The 19,998-nt window shown below is 42.9% G+C and overlaps 3 pseudogenes; all 3 read right to left on the bottom strand.

The window, feature by feature from the left end:
- Nucleotides 1-2,745: 2,745 nt before the first annotated feature.
- Nucleotides 2,746-4,474, bottom strand: LOC144368675 (autophagy-related protein 16-1-like; annotated as a pseudogene).
- Nucleotides 4,475-4,960: 486 nt separating this feature from the next.
- Nucleotides 4,961-6,536, bottom strand: LOC144367772 (myb/SANT-like DNA-binding domain-containing protein 3 pseudogene; annotated as a pseudogene).
- LOC144368674 (poly [ADP-ribose] polymerase 1 pseudogene) lies at nucleotides 6,416-18,987 on the bottom strand (annotated as a pseudogene).
- Nucleotides 18,988-19,998: the final 1,011 nt, after the last annotated feature.

Below are 19,998 nucleotides of genomic sequence, written 5' to 3'. Positions count from 1 at the left end.
TTTTGTGATACATAACATTTTGATCAACTTTCATAATACAGGAAACTTGAGCTGAAGTCCTTCTGTGTGCTAAGTAAGCATTCTGCCATTGAACTGCACCCCAGCCTTTGATCAATATTTTAACATATACATCACATATATTCATATGTGTATTATATGTGTGTGATTCTGTACATATTTAAGTTTCATTGCAAAGCATTGTACTAGACAGCACATAAAAAATTATACTCACAATTGGTTTATAAATTTATACCCAACAAGTTTTAAACTGGAAGTTAAATTCATTTGGAATACTTGTCCATCAGATGTTTTTTTTGTTGTTGTTGTTCTAAATAATAGAAACATATCTGACGACTTTTGGTTTTTTATGTGGCATATGCATGCTAATGAGAGGGAAGTCCTGGAACCTTGTGTGGTGAAGGCTAAACTGTGTATGATTTGGGGTGCAGGCTGTTTGTGGTGTCCTAAACACTGGTTGTTTTTACTCCCTAGATTCAGTTATTTTCTCTGTAGTTTGGGGTGTTGGCTGGGTTCTCTAACTCTGGTCTTCCACATCTCTTCTTTTTCTTCACCTGGCTCAGGTACTGTCATTGTCACCAGGACAAACTAAAGGACTTGGACACAATGAAGGAAAATTATTAATGCAAGTAACTGTTGGTTCTCTGTGTGTCATGTGAATTTATAAAGTTTTCTGTGTGCAACAAAGCCTTCAGTCCTGTTCATTGAATCTTCTGTGGCTTCTTCTCATTCTTCTTCTTGCCACAATTGTCATATTGCTCTGTCTGGGTCATTGTCCTGTACACATTCTTTTACTTGTCTGTGCCTTTTCTATCCAGAAAACTTTTCATGTTTATACTATTTGTCCTGAATAGCTCACTTACCAGTGAAGACAAAGTTTGTCTTCTGGCAAGTTTATCATTATGCAGTGATGTAAGAAAGATTATAAAAATAAAGAAATCAAAATGTCTCTATGGGCTTGACCCACCCTGCAATTTGAAGACTGCCTTTCTTGATTCTTGATTCTTTTTTTATTTATGATCAAGTTCTGTTGGGCAACATACATAGTTAAATAAATTAAAGATGTGCCCTGGCTGTGAATTTCCACTCCCCTCAATACAAGTTCTTTGAATGGCAAAACAAAAAAGAAGATGCAAGCAGGGAAATGATGGAAAATAAAAATGATGTCCCTGTCAGAGCAAAGATGCCTCATTTCTTTCTCCTTTTCTGGTACCCATGTACCTCATGTCCAGAGAACAAGTGTGGAAGAAAAAAGTGCAAATGAAAATGTGATAAAAGCATGATGTTATGGACACTGACACAGAATTAAAATCTTACACAGGTCAACGGATTAGGATAAATGTTTCTGAAGCCTTCATCACAGCCCAACAGGAAACACACCACCACCATGCTCCTTGGACTGGGCTTCCTGCACTGAACTCCAAGGTCAGTGCATGCAGGACTGGAGAGGGTCAGTGGCTGGAATCACCACCATCAGCTCTGGAGAAAATACATCAGATACCTCTAATCCTTTATCATCAGTAAGAATGTGGCAAACACACACCTTCCATGCATTTGTAAAATGATTCAGGAGCCCAATTTTCAACTCTGTCACAAACCCACCTCACTTGAAAAGGCTGGCACATGTTCTTGCCTGTCTCAAAAATTTTTCTAACCAAATCAATATACATTTCTTGACCAAGAAGTAGATATGTAGAAGAACTGAGCTGGATGGAGTCAAAGTTTTTAAGACCACTCAAAAGACCTCAGGTTTCAGCAATAATGAGTTCATGAGAGCCCAATGATCAGCCCTGGCCCTGTGTTTGGGATTTCCTCTAATCCAATGCTTAGAGCAAGTCCACTAGGCAAAGGACCTCCAGTTGAAGGGCTGTGTCTGCCACGCGACCAGCGCTGACTTCATGAAAGAAGGTTTGGTTCATAAGTAATTGCTAGGGAGTTTAAAATTAAAGAGACAAGACTCTCATTACCTTTAATACCAGCTCTGAGATGGCTTCTCCTAGCTCCTGCCACCAGCCACCTAAAGTGGTGGCGAGGTTTACAGAAGAGGTGAGAGAGAGAGAGAGAGAGAGAGAGAGAGAGAGAGAGAGAGAGAGAGAGAGAACATGTCAGGGAGTGGGCTTTTATTGGGGAACAAAAACTTCCAGGGAAAATCTCATCCAATGAAGATGAAGGGGGGCAGCATCCCAAGGTCAGGGGTGATGCTTGGGTCTTCAGGGCAGTGGCCAGACATGCCTCTGCAAGGACAAGCCCTCAGACCTGGAAAAGGGTGGGGAAGGCTCTAACACAGTTGTTTCTAAGCGTCTCTCACCCAGCCAGGGAGGTAACTCAAATCACGTGCAAGGATGGCCTCCCATAGCTGTGCATCTGGTAGAACTGGATGGGAACAGCACAGCTGCGGACAAACCTGGACATGTGGGTGTCACTGGCACTGTCATCCAGTGAGAAGAGCTAGAGGGGACCCTGTGGCTCCCCAATGAGGTATGGAAGATCAGAATTACTAGTGTTTCCCACACCAACTGAGACAAGAGCCTCATCCTTGGCCAGGTGACTTGCAGGGTCAGGCTGTTTCAGTATTTTTTCCTCCGAGCCATTAGAGAGCTTAGTCAAAATTCTCAGAAATCCTGTACAAAGGAAGGCCACCATGTTGCATGACATGGGCTCTTCTCTGGAAGGACCTGTGCCCACAGGACAGGACTGTGTGCATCCCTGCCACTCTCCTGAAGGTCATCAATTCTGTGCCCTTAGCATAGATTTGCTGCTTTTGTTCACACTGACAACATGCATACTGGAGAGACACCACACCACAGTGTTGACAGAAGAGCTTCTGGGAGAGACCAGAAGAGCAGTGGAGTCAAGACTGTAAACCATACCCAGTGCATTCCAAATCCAGCTGTACCTGCCCAGGCAGAGACTCGTTGACAGCAAAAGAATTCTAGAGAAATTCCCCATGCACTGTAAGTCTGGCTCACTTAGCAGTCGGGCCTCACTGAATCCAGCCTAAGGGAGCAGCTGTGCTGTTTTGAAAGAACCTTCTCCTCTTTCCCTGTGAGCACTATCCAGACATAGAGAGAGAACAGAGAGAGCCCTTGGCCAAGACTGCTACCACATAACTGCAATCAGGCCTGAAGACTCTGGTACAACAGTCAGAGCTGCACTTGAATCCAGGTGCTCTGAACCTCTGCTTGAGAGCATTTGTCTGAAAACCAATGATTTTCAGCAAGTCATCATGGGAAGAGCTCAGAAGTTCAGTCCTTTCTGGGTTTAGATCCAAAGCAAAAATCTTCCCCAACAGCTCCATTTCTCACACCACACTCTGACCAGATGTCCCTGAAATGACTTTTCTTGTCAAAAAGTCCACTCATCACACATTGCTCTGTGCAAACAACATCATTGTAACTGAATCCTGCAAATGCTCTCTTTATGCTTTCTTGCATAGATCCCAGAGTTCAAGAGTCAGGTCATGACTTCCTGAGACATCCATGCATTGTCCAGCAGGAAATCAGCAGGGAACACTTTCCCACTATGTCCTGTGAGCATGTGCTATAATCAATAATCATCCACAGTCCAGATTCAGTTTCCAAAATTATTTGAAGTTGTAAGCCCTAGTACTATCAAATGAATCCTAATGTTATATATAACCAAAAAGAACCAATAAAAAATAGAAAAAGAAAAAAAAGAAAATTCAATGCTTGGGGCTGGGGATGTGGCTCAAGTGGTAACATGCTTGCCTGGCATGCATGGGGCACTGGGTTCGATCCTCAGCACCACATAAAAATAAAATAAAGATGTTGTGTCCACCAAAAACTAAAAAATATTTAAAATCTCTCTCTCAAAAAAAAAAATTCAATGCTTGTAATTCCAGCATTACTACCAGATAGGGAGCCTTTGAACTCATATTTGTCTCCAAATGCTTCCCATAACTTAACATTTCCATTCACCTGTGGCCAGTAATAGGGAACCTGCCCTGAGCTGCACAGGATTAACTTCCCCATCATGTGCATCAAAGACACATAAGGCAGTAGTAGTTGGTACCCTCATATGTTTACCAGAGCCAGGATGAGTGCTCACATTGTCTTGGGGGAGTGGAAACGGAGAGACAGAGCATCTCCTAAAGGTATTAGTGATAGAATCCTGAAGACCTCCAGCGGGCTGTGAGAGTCACTTAGCAGCTGCTCTGCTGATAGCTTGCACAGGGGAGATCTCCTCTGTGTGCTCTGTCCCACCCACAATGACTTCAGTGTCATCATCCTGTTCAATGGGCAGCGGTTCCTTTGTGGCTTCGGCAAGCTCTTTCTGCAGCCAGGCCTGCTGTCTCCTGGAGTCCCTTTCCTTCTCTGCATTGAGGCAGCTGGCTTCCTGGGCCTTGTTGGCCATCTGCCTAGTGACTGGCTCCTAGTTCTCTGCAGTAGTTTTCCTCAGGTTCTCCTCAAAGACAGTAAAATGACCTTCATGGCATCATATTTGTCTTTCAAGGTCTGGTTGGATATGTCAACATTCCATGTGCCACTGTGTCCAGGAACTGCAGGATTATCTCCCCAAAGACTCTCTCTGCATCCAGTTACAGCACCTCAGCTCCTCTGCAAGGTGGCATGTCAGCTGGAGATGCCAGCAACACTGAAGCCTGAAGAAGTGGCATGTTGCCACAGCACCTAAGGGACTCCTATCCTAGTGGAGGCCTGCGACCACAGCATAAGGGGACCAAAGGAGACAGGAAGGAGAGCAGCCCCAGAGATCAACTCCAGACACAGGTGCTCCCAATGCCATGTCCATTTTGTAATTTTTTGAGATTTACTTTTTTTTTCTTTTTTTTAATTCCAAGTCTTTTAAAATAAAACAAACATAACAGTGTAGAAACCTAAATAAACATTTCTCCCTCAAAGTTGTTACATCCTTAGTTCCCAACAAAACTCTCTACTATTGGAGACAGTATTTGGAATTCCTCTTTTGGGAAGAGCCTTAAAAGGCAGTTTATGAGCCACATTAGAAACTATCCTTTCAAATGCTGGGCTTTTTGGAAACAGAAAATCCACAGTCAGAGGATGACACTGGAAAAAATGAAAGAGGTGCTGCAGCTTTTGCAGAAATTCCTTAAAGACCTCTAGCAAGTTCTGAGTAATAACACAGCCACTGAAGAAATGGGTGGGCACCCTGCCTGGACAGCCACTTTCAATGGGGAGAGCATTCATTTGATAGAAAAATTCTGTTGTCTGCTTAAAAAAGAAAAAAATCAGCCACACTCCTTTATAGTCACACTTGCATTTGATTAAAAAAAGATACAACACTCACACATCGTTCTTATATGAATTCTAATTAAGAGACAATACATTCAGAATTATAGCACTCAGATAATTTTCAGAAACTATAACAGCTTCGTTGCCACTTAAGGGGTACATAGGGTGCAGCTGTTTACCTGAATGTATTCTTAAATAAGTGACTACTACCACTCTAATTTTCCTAGTTGTAGCTCTGTTACAGGTTACTGACCGCAAGTTCATGTTCCAGATTCCCTTTGCCAACACAGATTAATTACAAGGGAGCCAACCCCAAAGTCTTAGGGTGAATTGGGAAAGGGCCGGTTAAATGAAGAAACAGGCCATTCCTTGGTAAAAGTTTGTAGTTTTCTTTCCCAATACATCTTCTTGTTATTGAGAACTTCCATTTTTATCCTGTGTTCCTCCTCTGCCATCTCACACTCTCGCTCTATCTGCTGGATTTTGGCCACATGCACCTCATTCATTTGTATCAGCTGCAGTTGTAAGATGGACATTTGTTGATGGTGTTCTTCCTCATGCATCTTTCTTAAAGCACCTTCCTGAGAGGTTTTGCTCCTGTAGTTTTTATTGGCTGTTATTCTGACAGCTGAACACGAGGGTTCAGGTTGAGAGGTCCCCTCACATCCCGGAAAATGTATGAACTCTTTCTCATCATGGCACAGTTCTCTATTTGAAACAGCAAATGATTCTGGGGCTGCGGCATCAGGATGGTACTCGGGCTCCTCCTCGGGCGGGCTCTGCAGAAAGTACAGCTGCCCGGGCAGCATGCTGGCCATCTTCTCCTTCCCCAGGACGTGGGTGCTCAGCAGTGGGCTGACGCTTCGCTTCACTTTCTCCTTTCGTGGGCCATAATTTTTTTGGTCCGAGCCTTGATGTTCTCCCAGCACTTCTTGAGCTGTTTGAAATCCCGCAGCGACACGCTGGGCTGAGAGTTGTCTTCGTGGGCAAGCGCTTGCCAGGTCCGCTGCTTGAGGGCGATAGTTCGGGCATCGCTTTTCTTGCACTCCAGCACACATTTGTGCTTTTCTACCAAAGCAAGCAAGATGCTCTTTTCCCACTCTGAGAAGTATTTGGCAGGTTTTATAATTTCGTTGTTTTGCATTTTCCACTCTTTCTCTGGGCAGTTAGCTATCCTGAGGGGGTGGCGCGGCGGCCGCGGAGACCCGGGGAGGGGCCGGCGAGGCGCGAGCGCGGCGGCCTCGACTCCTCTCGCGGGCTGAGCGGCCGGGAGGGCCGCGGGCTCCGGAGCGCCTGGCGGCGGCGGCGCGCCCCCTGCCGGCCAGGCCCCGCCGCGCGCGCGTCGAGGCCACAAAGCCCGAAGCCGCCGCCCCCTCGCGGGCCACCGACGCCTGCCGGTCGGTGGGCGCCCTTGGGATGACTGAGGTGCTTGCTCAGCAGTAGAATCCTTGACTAGGGTTCACAAGGCCCTGGGTTTGATCACCAGCACTGAAAAAAGTGATACTAGTTATAAGTTTTAATAAAACATTTAAGTGTTGTTTGGGCATTTTGTGACCAGGATCCTTCTGACCTCATATTATGGGTTTGGCTGTATCGTATATCCAGGGCATGTTATCAGAAAACTTTGGATAAGGTTAGTATTATTTCTTTCTTAAATATTTGACATAATCACCAATGAAGTCATAGTTTTAGAGTACATTTGATATGTTTTTATAAATTTGGTTAGTATCACATGTATATATACTTATTCAGATTTTTCACTTTTTTCTGGTTTTTTAAAAAAATATGTTGTCATTGAATTAAATGTTTTTTTTTTTACAATAGAACCTTACAGGAAGATACACAATACTACATTATTGTAGTACATTAGGATCTATTGAGATGGTTTTTGTATTTGGTATTGCTTATTGCGCTTCTCTCTCTTGCTTGGTCTTGCTCTTTAGCTTTTTGAAGAATCATTTTCCATTTTATTGTTTTTCTTTATGGTGTCATCATTTTCTATTTTATTTTTCCTCCTATCTTTATTATTTCCCTTCATCCATTTACTTTGGCTTATTTCTTTTCTTTATTTGTAGCTTCCAAGGTGGGAGCTCAAGACATCCTTGATTTTATGTGTCTTTTTCTAATGTAAGCAGGTGGACGTAGAAATGCTCTTTTAAGATCTTCTTCATCTACCTACTATTGCTGTTGCTTGGTTGAATCTCAGTTATCCTTCAGCTCAAAATAATTTCCAATTTCCCTTGTAATTTTTTTAACACACATGTATTTTAAAAAGTAATATGCTACTCGATTCCAAAAGGTTTGGTTATCTTTCAGATACTTACAATGTTGACACATAATTTAATTCTGTTGTCAAATAATATACACTGAAAAAAATTCTTAAGAAAATCTTGAGACTCACTTTATATTGTATGAGTTAACTTGCCAACACTGTGACAAAATACCTAAGATAAACAACTTAAAAGAAGGAAAAATATATTTAAGCAAATGTTTCAAAAGGTTAAATCCATGGATTCTTTGCCCCTTTTCTTTGACCTGTGGTGAAGCCAAACACTTTGGTTGGGGTCATGTGGTGGAGCAAAGGTGTTCACATCACAGTGTGTGGGAAGTGAGAGAGCAGAAGAGGTCCAAGTACTTATGGCCTCCTTCCAGGACATGCCTCCAATGACTTTACTTCCTCAAAATAGGTCCCAGTTCCCAAAGTTTCCACCACTCCTAATAGTGCCATCGGTGAGGGACCCAACATTCAGCACATAAGTATGTGTGGAAAATACAAGATTAAATCTATAACCAAGATGTACCTTACAGTTTACTTTGGTGAATGTTCCATGTAATCCTGAAATGAATGTTTCTTCTCTATCTGCTAGATATAATAATCTAAATACCCTTGTAGTATTTAAATATTTTATAGCCATACACACTTTTTTCTTTTCTTGTACTTGTTCTACCTTTTACAGACAAATGTTTATAACTCTATGTGATGGTAGATTTCCTTTAATTCTTGTCATTTTTCTCTACACGTATTTTGAAACCTATATTAGGTGCACACACATTTATGAATTGCATGTTCTCTTAAAATATCAATTATAATTTTAGTCTAGATTATAAATTTAGGACTCTTCTGGTTTAATGTGGTGATGAACAGATGGAGAGGAACTGGTGGGTTCCAGCTTTCCCTTGCTCTCCTCCACTTGCACAGAGCTCTCCTTCGTGACTGCTGCCAGCATAGACCCACAGTGGCATGAAGCCCATACCCAGATATCTGGGTGCAGAACCACAAAGGAATAACTCCCTAGGTGAGTCCAGCACTTCTTTCCTTGAGGTCACACTTGAGTTAATGGACATATCAGCTCTATGCATTACCTTCATTACCTTCTCACTGGTTCTTCTGACTCTCCAACTCCACTGTTCAGATCCTCTCTCCCACAATTCTTCCTTTAATTTTTGAAAATGTTATTTTCTGAGAAAGTAAAAAATGTAATATTCTAACTGGTATTTATGAAAAAAGAAGGAAAACACATATTAGTATTATCAAGAATGACTCTGAGGGCTCCATGCTTGCTGGTACTGGAGGTCTCCACCCCGTGGCCAATGGGCCCCATGACCCTGCAAGACCCCCTCTGTCCTCAGGTGACCCTAAGCCGCTGACCACCAAATCCTTCGCCAGGACACCTGCTTCTATTTAGACCTATTGTCCTATTTCCATTCAAGTAGAAAATACTTGAAATAGGAAAAGGTGTTCCTAGGCTCAGAGGTGGGATGATCAGACTCAGTTTCCAGTCCTGGGTCAAGCGGTTGGGAGCAGTTCAGTCAGTTACTTAGATTCTTAACTGTCACCCACGTTTGACCTGAAGAACCGCGCGCTGCCCAGTGTCTATTGAGGCCAGTAGGGGGCGCAGGTGCCCAGGGTCTTGCGCCTCAGTGTAGGGCATCCCAGCGGAGTTCGTCCTGGGAGAAGGCGAGAGGAGCCTGAGCAGCTCAGGGGCGCCCCCAGCATCGCAGGGTTGCTCCTCGCTTCTGCCAGGCTCTGCTCTGTGGAGGCGCCTTGGAGACCATGAAAAGTTATGGCGATTTCCTCCTCTTCACGGAGAAATTTAGGAGAGGACTTGAAAGGAGCTTCCTGTCTAGTTAAAATGTTCCCCACCTGGCGCTAGACAGGCTTTTCTTTCTTTCTTTTCTTTTTTTTTTTTTTTTAATTTCCGTGGAAAATGATTGCTTTTTGGAGGGACGCACTTGGGAGCATCTGAAAAGAAAGAGTTGGGGGGGCTGGGGATGTGGCTCAAGCGGTAGCGCGCTCGCCTGGCATGCTTGCAGCCCGGGTTCAATCCTCAGCACCACATACCAACAAAGATGTTGTGTCTGCAGAGAACTAAAAAATAAATATTAAAAATTCTCTCTCTCTCTCTCTCTCTCCCCTCTCTCACTCTCTCTTTAAAAAGAAAAAAAAAAGAAAAAAAAAAGAAAGAGTTGGGAGCCTTGGATGGTCCTGTAGGGAGGGGATGGCAACAGAAAGGAGAAAGAAGAGGGTCTACCAGCAAGGAGCCAAAATGGTAGTTTTCAGTTGCTGGGTTTGGTTTTTCTTTTTTGGGGGGGTGGGTGGGTGTAGGGGGGTGAGTATCAGGGATTGAATTCAGGGGCACTCGACCACCAAGCCATGTCCTCAGCCCCATTTTGTATTTTATTTAGAGACAGGGTCTCTCTCAGTTGCTGAGGCTGGCTTTGAACTCCTGATCCTTCTGCCTCAGCCTCCCCAGTTGCTGCGATTGTAGGCAGGAGCCACCACTCCTGGCAGTTGCTGGGTTCGAAACACCAGATTTGCCCAATATATATGTTTGTCTTGTTTATGGAACATCAAAAAGCTTAAACTGAGCCATAAATGGAAAATGTACCCCCTCACACAGCTGTGAAGGTAGGAAGCCTGCAGTGTCCTATTCTGCCAACCCAGAGGGTCTCTCCTCTCCATATTGCATCTATTAGTATCCTGTGAAGACAGTGCCCTTTGGTTTCATTGTCCAGCTGCCTCCACTATCCACTACCAGCTGCAGTTCCAGGGCTGGAGATTGATCCACAGTTGTCCACCCAGTTGTCTTGCTTGGCTAGGCTAAGTGGACACCCTTCCTGGAATCACATATGAAGTGTACTCCTTTGGGGGTAGTGAGCCAACCTCAGGAATACTGATTGATCATGACTTTTATAAAAGAACAGGCAGTAATTAGCAGGCTCTTAAGCTTTTTACAAGAGTGGGACGATGCTGGCAAAGTCGCAAGGAATCACATCCTCAACAATTTCATTCAAACTGACCAAGGCATGACTTCCCCTGAATTGAAGCAGGAGTTTTCCCAAGGATCCAGCTTGTTCCTTGTTAGCTTGATCCTGCCTTAGAAGCAGGTAGCCTTTACTGAGTGGTGGAAACAATAGAAAATTTCAAAAGAAAAAGAACAGTTTTAAGGGAGCTTTTCTCTTGATATTCTCTAATATTTTAGAACAGAACATTTGATGATTAAAAAAAAAAGCCATGTCCTCAGCCCCATTTTGCATTTTATTTAGAGACAGGGTCTCACTCAGTTGCTGAGGCTGGCTTTGAACTCTGATCCTTCTGCCTCAGTCTCCCCAGTTGCTGGGATTACAGGCATATCCCCAAAATCAAGGATTCCATCGACTTCCATATTCCCAACTTGTAAATGTGTCCCCAGTCTGACCTCTGTCTCTTTTTTCTCCTATTAGAGTGGAAGTTGGTATTCTTTCTTAGGAATAATTCTCATTTGTTCAACATATAAATCCCTTCCCATCTCCTCAAGGACTTTATTTTTTCTCTCCTGTAGTTTTCCCTTTTGCCTCATTACCAGCTTTTTTCATCTATATTTTGTATGCTAGAATCTCTTTTGCCTTAAAAATAAAATTAAATCCATGCCTCAAACGTAAGTTGCACCCAGATCCTGCCCTTCATAGTGAAGCTTGTTGAAAAGGCTAGTTACTCTCCCTGTCTCCACACGCTCTCCTGGTTCCTCCTCTGCCTACTGCAGTCTAATCCCTGTTGCCCCAACTCCACTGATGCTGGTATGGTCAAGATTACCAATGGTTTTCTAATTGTGGAGCCCAGTGACTACATCCTCATTCCTTATACATGACTCGAGTGGCATTTTTCAATCAAACTTTCCCACTTCTCAAAACACTCTTCCCTGGGTTTCTGTGATGCCAAGACTCTTTGTTTCTCCCTTTTTTTCTTCTTTAAGGGATACTTTCCCTTAAATGTAGTTGTTCCTTGAGACTCCATCTATTTTACCTCTTCTCTGCTCACACTATCAAATTCTCCCTAAGTGGTCTCATCCATTTTCATGATAATTTCCTTCTGGAATCTGGGCTCCATATTTATATACCCAGCTACTCTCTCCACTCATGCCTCAGGATGACTCTCATATTTCTGGCTTGGGAAACGAGGTGAATGGGAAGATAACATAAAAAAGAAGCAAGTTTAGGTGTAGTTAAGTTTGATTTGGGACATGCTGAGTTTGAGGTTCCTGTGTTCAGGAGCCCTGTAGGCACAGCAGGACTGAAAGCAGATTTGGACATCTTTGAGGTGGTTTGTATTATAGAAAGATCTGGGGATATTCTTGGTCTGTCTGCCTGTGGATTCATCTCAGACCATTTCATTTATTTTGTTTTGTTTGGCAGGACAAAGAATTGAACCGAGGGTCACCGTACTACTGAGATATAACCCGAGTCCTTTGTATTTTTTGCTTTGAAAAAGGATCTCATTAAATTGCCAGAGCTTTCCCTTGGACTGTATTCCTCCTGCCTCAGTCTTTCTGGTAACTGGCTTATAGGTGTACACCACTACACCCAACTCAGACCCTTTTATTATAGGGTTTTCCCCTAGCCTGAACCTCCTTTTCTTCTGAAACCCCCCTCCTTATTTAACTAATTCATACTCCTATATTCAGACCTCAATTTAAATATCAGTTTTTAGAAAGCCCTTCACTGAGGCCCAGACTACTTGAGAACCTGAGGTTCCCATTACCTGTACTCACAGCCCTCCCTGTGTCCTGATAGTCATAACATTTGATTGTTACTACCTGGTCAATATCTCTTTCACCCCCACTGAGAGACCAGGAGCTGCATCTGTCTCCTTCATTGTTCAGCTCTGCATTTCTCTTATCTAGGAGGGCTGGCACTTGTTTGCTGAATAAAGGAAAGAATGAACCAAAGAGTGTGCAGCTGGGCAGGACTAAAGACTTAATTAAACAGAGCTGTTTTTTCCTTCCATTTAAGTTACTGATAAAATTATTAAACAGCCTGGTGTGGTGGCACATGACTGTAAACCCAGCTATGGGTGTGCTGGGGTGGAAAGATCCCAAATTCTGGGCCACCTGGGTGGCTTGGTGTGACCTTTTCTCAAAACGGAAAGTAGGGGTGTCTGGAGATGTGGGGATGGAACTCCGTGGTAGAATGCTTGCCTGGCATGCATGAGGCCCTGGATTTGATACCACCAAAATAAACTTTTTAAAAAGTAAAAAGGGCTGAGGATATAACTCAGTGAGAAAGGGCACCTACTTTTGTTTTTTTAATTATTGATTAGATTCAGACCTAGAACGCAGACCAAAGGGAATATCAGAATATGTCTCTAGGTTCACCCTAATGTCGTCCTTTGGTGTGCATAAAAGAGTTGCCAAAGTCTGGCTGGGCACAAAATCACAAGCCACTCAAGCAGGAACAAACTTTATTTCCAAAACTCATTTGAATGCCACACATGGGGCCTTCTCCAAGGGACACACCACACCAACAGGAAAATCCCTTCTCCTGAAATCCCTCCTACCACACTTCCCCAAACAATGGGAACTCTCCAGGAGTCCTGCAAGAGCTCCAAAATAACAGGCCTAGGAGGACAGCAGAGGTCCAATGTTCAATTGAATGCACATCTTAACATAATCATTATCTCAATGGCTTGCTGGCATCACCTTTCAACCAAAAATGCCATGCATCACTCCTACTTGGCTATGGCTCTTAGCAAAGAGGTTTAAAATAAAGGTTAAGGTTGGGGACATAGCTCCATGGTAGAGTGCTTACCTAACATCACAAAAACCTGGGTTTTAATCCAGCTCAGCAAAAAATTAAAAATAACACGTACAAATTACTAGTCTACCTCCCTACGCCCACCCCATCCCTAGGGTTCTGATTTAACAGATTAAGTATAGGGCCCTGACCTTTTTTTCTAACAAGTGCTCCCAATAACTCTGATGCTATGGTTCACAGATCATGCTTTGAGAAATGTCAGTACCTGTAATCTGGCTTCTCAACCCTCAAGTCATGAAACTAAGCTCACCGTGGTTACCAGCAACCTCTGTGCAGCCAAATTTAGATTTCCAGTTTTCTTTCCTTGTCTTACTTAACATTTTCCACTTGAACACAGGGTGAGGAAAGTGAGGCAGGATCTCAGGTGTAAAGTCAGATCCTGTTTTTATGTAAAATGTTGATATTTGATTCATCATGAATTTTATATTAATTTGATTATTTTAAATATTGCACTGAAATATGATTTTATTGCTGAGGTGATTTTCTTTTTTAATTTTGGTGTCGTTTACAGAGATGATTTACCACTGAGCTATATCCCCACCCCTTTTTTGGGGGGTCTTGCTGTGTTGCAAGGACAAGCCTCAGGTTTACAGTTCTCCTGTCTCAACTGCCCAAGTCACTGGGATCATAGGTGTCTGCCATTGCACACAACTTTGGTGCCCCTTTAAATTCGAGATCCAAGGCAAGTGCTGTGCCTCCTTCACCTCATCTAGTCCAGCCTGATGGCCTCTGCCCCTTCTCAGCTCTCTTCTTCTTCTCCTTCTTCTATTGCTATTTCTCTTGTCTCAGCTGCAGAATTTCCTCCCACTCCTAAATGTTAGTGTTTCCAAGGATTCTGTGTCCAGCCCACTTCCTTTCTTACTCAGTCATTGCACTTGTGCTAGGCATCCTCATTCTTCCCCATATCTCAGGTGCTAGTAATAGTGCCTTACATTTAGTGGACATTCAGCTAATGCTTATGCAATGACTGGATGAACCAGGCCTTAAAGGTACAGCTGTAGATTCACTTTCTATAGCCAGAATTATGTATTATTTCCTAACTTTGGGAGGTGGGGGGAGTACTAAGGACTGACATTTATTATAGATAAGAAAAAATGAACTTGGAAAGATTGAGTAATTTACTAGTAAATAGGAATGGATGTGTCTGACCCAAAGCCCATAGGCCATCTATTGTACTCCAGGATCTCCCACTAGGTAGGCAGTGCAAACCCACAACTCCACCTGCAACACCATACAGGGAGACCACCCACATCAGCAGCCTCACCCACTCCCTATGTCTACAGGTAGAAAGGCCTGGCAGGAAGAACCTGGGCTAGCCTGCTCAGGTTCAAATCCCAGATCCACCAGTTACCTTTGGTAACTTCATGTTATACTGATGGAGTAAATGGAAATACTGACAGTGAGCACCAGAGAGCTGCAGTGAGGATTATATGAGACAATTCAAGCAAAGCAGTTAGCACACTGCCTAGTACTTGTTATCTACTGCTGATACTATGGCAACCTTCTAGAACTAAATAATGAAAATAATAGACCCAAAATATGTATAGCAAGTGACTATGAAAAGAAGACCAGTCTAGTACAGAGAGAAAAGATGGTGACAAAAGTTGGTTGGCCTAGCTGGTCACTGAAGAAAAGGAGAATGCACTGAGTCAGGAACAGGGCAGAGGATGGGGGAACAGGGAAGGGATAAGGTAGGGATAAAGAGACTTCCATGTGGCTGATAACCTGGCCCCCAGCTATGGTGGCAACATGCAGGGGAGCCTAGCTCTAGAGCAAATGATATTTTGGCAGTAAAGAGCCTTTCCTAATGAACCAATCTGTATTTACTTCTATTGGCATCCTGGGAACCAGGGTGCAGCAGAGATAATTTGACTCATTTCCCCACCCTTCCCCCAACAAAGAATTATTACATCCAACCCATTACATTAGCTCTTATCAGTCTTGGAAGCTCTCAGTCCTCCTCCATGAGCTGTAATCATTTCAGCTAATATCTTAAAGTGTTCAAAGAGCCTGTGATATGTTATGAGCCTAGTAATTGTTGACTGGTTCCCTTTCTATTGTGGCTTGATTTTATACCTTGTATCCAAGCTGACACGTGCTCTGGGTGCTATATTATGATGAGACTTTTTGCAAAGGCTGATTTTTAAAAATAAACATTAAATATTGAGGCTGTTTTAAATCAAAGTTTAATTTTTCTACCATCTCTTGTTATTCTTATTAGGAAGCCATGCAGTTCTTCATAAGGATAGTAACCTCTAGTGTAAAACTTCGAGCAAGTACACAATTGAGAATTAATTAGGAAGTTAAAATCTAGGATTGGGCCCAAAATAATGAACTATATTGAGACGCAAGAGTACAATGATCATGGCTTAGAGAGACTTGAGAAATTGACCCTCAGCTTTTTCCATGCACCTTTGATTGATGCAAGCATCCTTGCTCCCTAGGGAACCTGTCAGAGCCAAGTGGCTAAACTATCATGGAGGAACTTCCTGGACAACAAGGAATGACCCAGCACCTATCCTCTGTGTGTTGCCCCTTCCCCTTTAGCTCCTCTCAGAGTAAAGGGTGCACTCCAGCTGCTTTGTTATCCTGGACCTGAAGGGTTACCCAGAATCAGGCACAGGATCTATTTCTCTAGGGAAAACTATCCTGAAAAGCATTCTTTGACTTGTGGTTCAGCTGTATCACTTTACCTATGTTTAGAAAAGATTTTCAGGTCAATTGGCATCTTCTTATCAGCTGTGGGCACGTAAGATCCACTCTAGAGAAATTCCAGTCTCTCGTGGTATCCTGGGCATTCATACCACATGGGATTCTAGGTATCTGTAGGTGCACCCTAACCTTCAAGATGGGCCCAGATGTAGTGTCCTCCAGAAGTCTGCTCCAATGACTCCTCCATCCCATGTTCCTCATTGGCCCTTTACTAGTTAGTATCCTTTTGATTGAGAATTACAGAAAAGTAATTCCTGCTACACTCAGGAAGAAGAGATTTATTGGATTGCTTAACTGAACCACCCAGAGGTGGAAATACATATTTCAGACCTGACTAGACCCAGGGGTTCAAACACTATCATCAGTATTTGGTCCCACCCTCCCTCTTTCCCCTTCAGGTCTCCATCTGTCCTCTATATTCAGAAGACTCTGTGAGCTGGGGTTCCCAGGAGCTCCAGACATGCACCTTATAACCCAGCTATGCTGAAAAGAAACCAATCTTTTACATGGGTCCCAAGAACATTCTGGCTTTTGAGCCTCATTGGATCAGCTTAGGTCGCATGCCTGGTTCCAGACCAATTTCTATAGCCAGAAGGATGATGTACCTGTCACCTGTTTACCCCACTAAAATCACATGACCAAGAATGGAGTAAGCATGAGTCCCCAAGGGACAATCAAGGTGCTATTACCAGCAGAAGGGGAACAGAGGCTGGAAAGCCCCAAATAAAGAGATGTCCACTTCCTGCTAGAAGGAAGAACATCCAAAGTATCATACCACTTTACCTATAAACGTTTCTGGGATAGGAGGCAAAATATGTGAGGAAAGGCACTTAGACTCCCTTAGGAGGTCAGTGTCAAGGAATTTGTCAAATGTTTTGTTTCAACTCTTCTACTCCCTGGACAGTAATTGGATAGAATTTCTTGAGGTCAGAGGTGTCCTAAAATTCTTAGAAATACTTGGACTGGAGAAAATCAAGGAAGAGGGCAAGAAGGAATCCACCAGCTTCTTCAGCTTATTTCAAACTCAGGAAGTTTGGAAAGCTATGGTGGGTACTGTGTGTGATGAGGTGTCCAGGGCTCCCTAGGAGCCTGGGTTAAATGCTGGCAGTACCTGCCACTCTATTTTGTGATTTCCAGCCTCTGTTTCCCCTTCTGCTGGTAATAGCACATTGATTGTCCCTTGGGGATTCATGCATCCTCCACTCTTGGTCATGTGAATTTAGTGGGGTAAACAGGTGACAGGTTCATCATAGGACTGATGCACAAGCAAGCATTTCATACATGGCTCAATTAGCTTCTGTCCATATCACCACCAGAAGACCAGACAAGATTTGTTTTCTAGCTGGGCATAGTGGTGCACATCTGCAATCCCAGCAGCTCAGGAGGCTAAGACAGGAGGATCACAAGTTCAAAGTCAGCCTCAGCAACTAAGCAAAACCCTGTCTCTAAATAAAAATACAAAAAAGGAAAAGAGAAAGAAAATGTATGTAACCACCAAAAACTATTTGTGTTTTTAGAGTTTTGGTTTTGAGAAACATAATAGGCAAATGATCACTGATAATGTTGACAAATATTATTAATGGTAGCATTTTTAGTATGAAATTAGTTTTTATATTTAGCTCAAAATGAATGCATCACACATTGCCAGAATTAAAACTAAAGATGAACACTTAGAGAAAAGGGTGGAAACACATTGTTTCCATCTCTTGGGAAACCAATAAGGCAAGTGCTGTAATTTGGCTTGTTTTTTTTTTTTTTTTTTTTTTTTTTTGAAACAGGACTAGTCTAAGCAAACAAAACAAACCAAAAACCTCTCCCCCACTTTCCCTCTACTGTCAGATGTATCTGTCAGGACTGTGTCTGGCTAGATAGAACCCTCAAACCCTCCAATGCAACATTAAACATAAAAGAGATTTGAAAAATTGAGAAAAACCTTTTAACCTGTTCATGTAAAAACCCTTTCTAAGGAGATTTGGTAAAGGTAACATCCATTGGCAGCTTAGTTGAGGTTTCTGCTGGGTGTGTTTGTGATTGAGCACACAGTTAATTCAAATTAGAGTCACCAGGGTGCAACTCACATCTCTGTTTCCCACAGAGATGTGTTTAAGTTGAATTTCAGTTTCAGTACATACTTCTTATTTACCTAAGCAATATCAAAGACAATGTATTCATTGTACAGTAGGCAGGTGTGGATAACACCTTATGAGATCCCAGTCCTTTATACTCTCCCGAGTATTACTAGCCGAAAGATCAGGGATAGTTTTGCCCAAATCTTTTGACATTCTGCTTGCCCTTAGGTAATTGGTTGATATGTGAAGCATGCTTCAGTTCATTCATGTTCCCCAGGACAACTTCTCCCAACAGGATTTAGCCTATCTGGTCTCCCTGAGATGTGTGGAAGTAGTAGGTACTCTTTGAGACAATATCAGCAAAAAATATCCCTTTGCCAAACATGTAGCCTGTCACAGGTGCTTCAGGCAGGGCTATGCCTAGAAGGGGACCAGGATCCCAGCAAAGTTAGTGGTCCTGCACCTGTGCCACAGCAACCTTTGATTGTGAAGCTACTTAAAGGGTTTGTACTGTTGGCTCTCCCCTTTGCACTCTACCTTAGAGATATCCAAACTTCCAGGTCATAGGCATTGTGCCTGTGTGTTCCTAACATACTTCCTGATGATCTCTGCTTCTTCAGAGTCTTTGTCAACTACCTTAATGTCACTTTTGAGCTTCTTGTAGTTGACATCAATGGGGTCCTTGCTACTGTCATCAGATCCACCCCTAAGCCAACTGCAGGCCATCCCAATGTCCAGGAAATTGTCTGGCATTTGTACTTTGGCCTGCACACTGTCTGCATTGTTCAGGAGCAGGACTTTCTCATCCCAAAGTCAAGGGACATCAGGGTGTAGAAGCAATTTGGTGGGGGGTGGGGAGGTGTATCTAGGATTGAATTCAGGGGCATTTGACCACTAAGCCACATCTTCAGCCCTATTTTGTATTTTATTTAGAGACAGGGTCTTACTGAGTTGCATAGCACCTTGCCCTTGCTGAGGCTGGCTGGAACTCCCCATCCTCCTGCTTCAGCCTCTTGCACTGCTGGGATTACAGACATGTACCACCACACCCAGCCTGCACATATAAGCCAAAGAGTTTTAAATTTTCTTTTAAGTAGAGTTCTGTTTGGTGACAAGTTAACACTCCCACTAAATGAAATGAATAGATTTTAAATGGATATTAAAGAAAAGGCTATCCTGTCTTCAAGAAAGTATATAAACTTCTCCAAAAAACATACAATTTAAGACATGTCAAGTACAACCCACTGACAGTAAAATCTGATACTCTGTACACCTGCAGAGTTACACATCTGAATGACAATAAGCCTCCAAAATTAAAAGGCTGATGCTTGCTGAGTATCCAAGAAGCCTTCCAACAACACAAAACAATTCCCACTAATACTGCACAACAGTGCTTGTGAGCTGGGGCAGGATGTGGAGCAAGGTGCTGCAGACTGGATGCCAAGATTGGCATGCCCATGATCTCATCATGCTTTTGCTGGAGAGACATCACTGATCATCTGGAGTGCAAGAGAGTGTGCAACAGAACTGAGCCCAGGAGAGGAAAGCACATACTTTTTTGCATGAATCCCTCTGCTTGGTCATAGCTCTGAGTATCTAGTCCCCCAAGTTCACACTATCAGATTCCCTGATTTTTTTTTCATGTTTTACATGAACAATAGCAATCTTTTAATAAAAATTAGTAACATTTCCATAGGAAAGGTCTCTAATTGAATACAAACTATACAGATGATAAAACTGTCATAGATTGCATCATACACAAGTATTTCTACATACCCACATTTTGGCAAAGAAGATCAAAGACATAGATAGAAAACCAAAGAAGGCAAGTTCTCTTTGTGCCTAATTCATGCAAAATAGGGGTACCATCTTGTGGGCTTTGCAAAAGACCAGGAAAG

Source organism: Ictidomys tridecemlineatus, chromosome 11 (assembly GCF_052094955.1).
Source record: "Ictidomys tridecemlineatus isolate mIctTri1 chromosome 11, mIctTri1.hap1, whole genome shotgun sequence".
Lineage (NCBI taxonomy): Eukaryota > Metazoa > Chordata > Mammalia > Rodentia > Sciuridae > Ictidomys > Ictidomys tridecemlineatus.
This window is presented reverse-complemented; position numbering and strand designations above follow the sequence as displayed.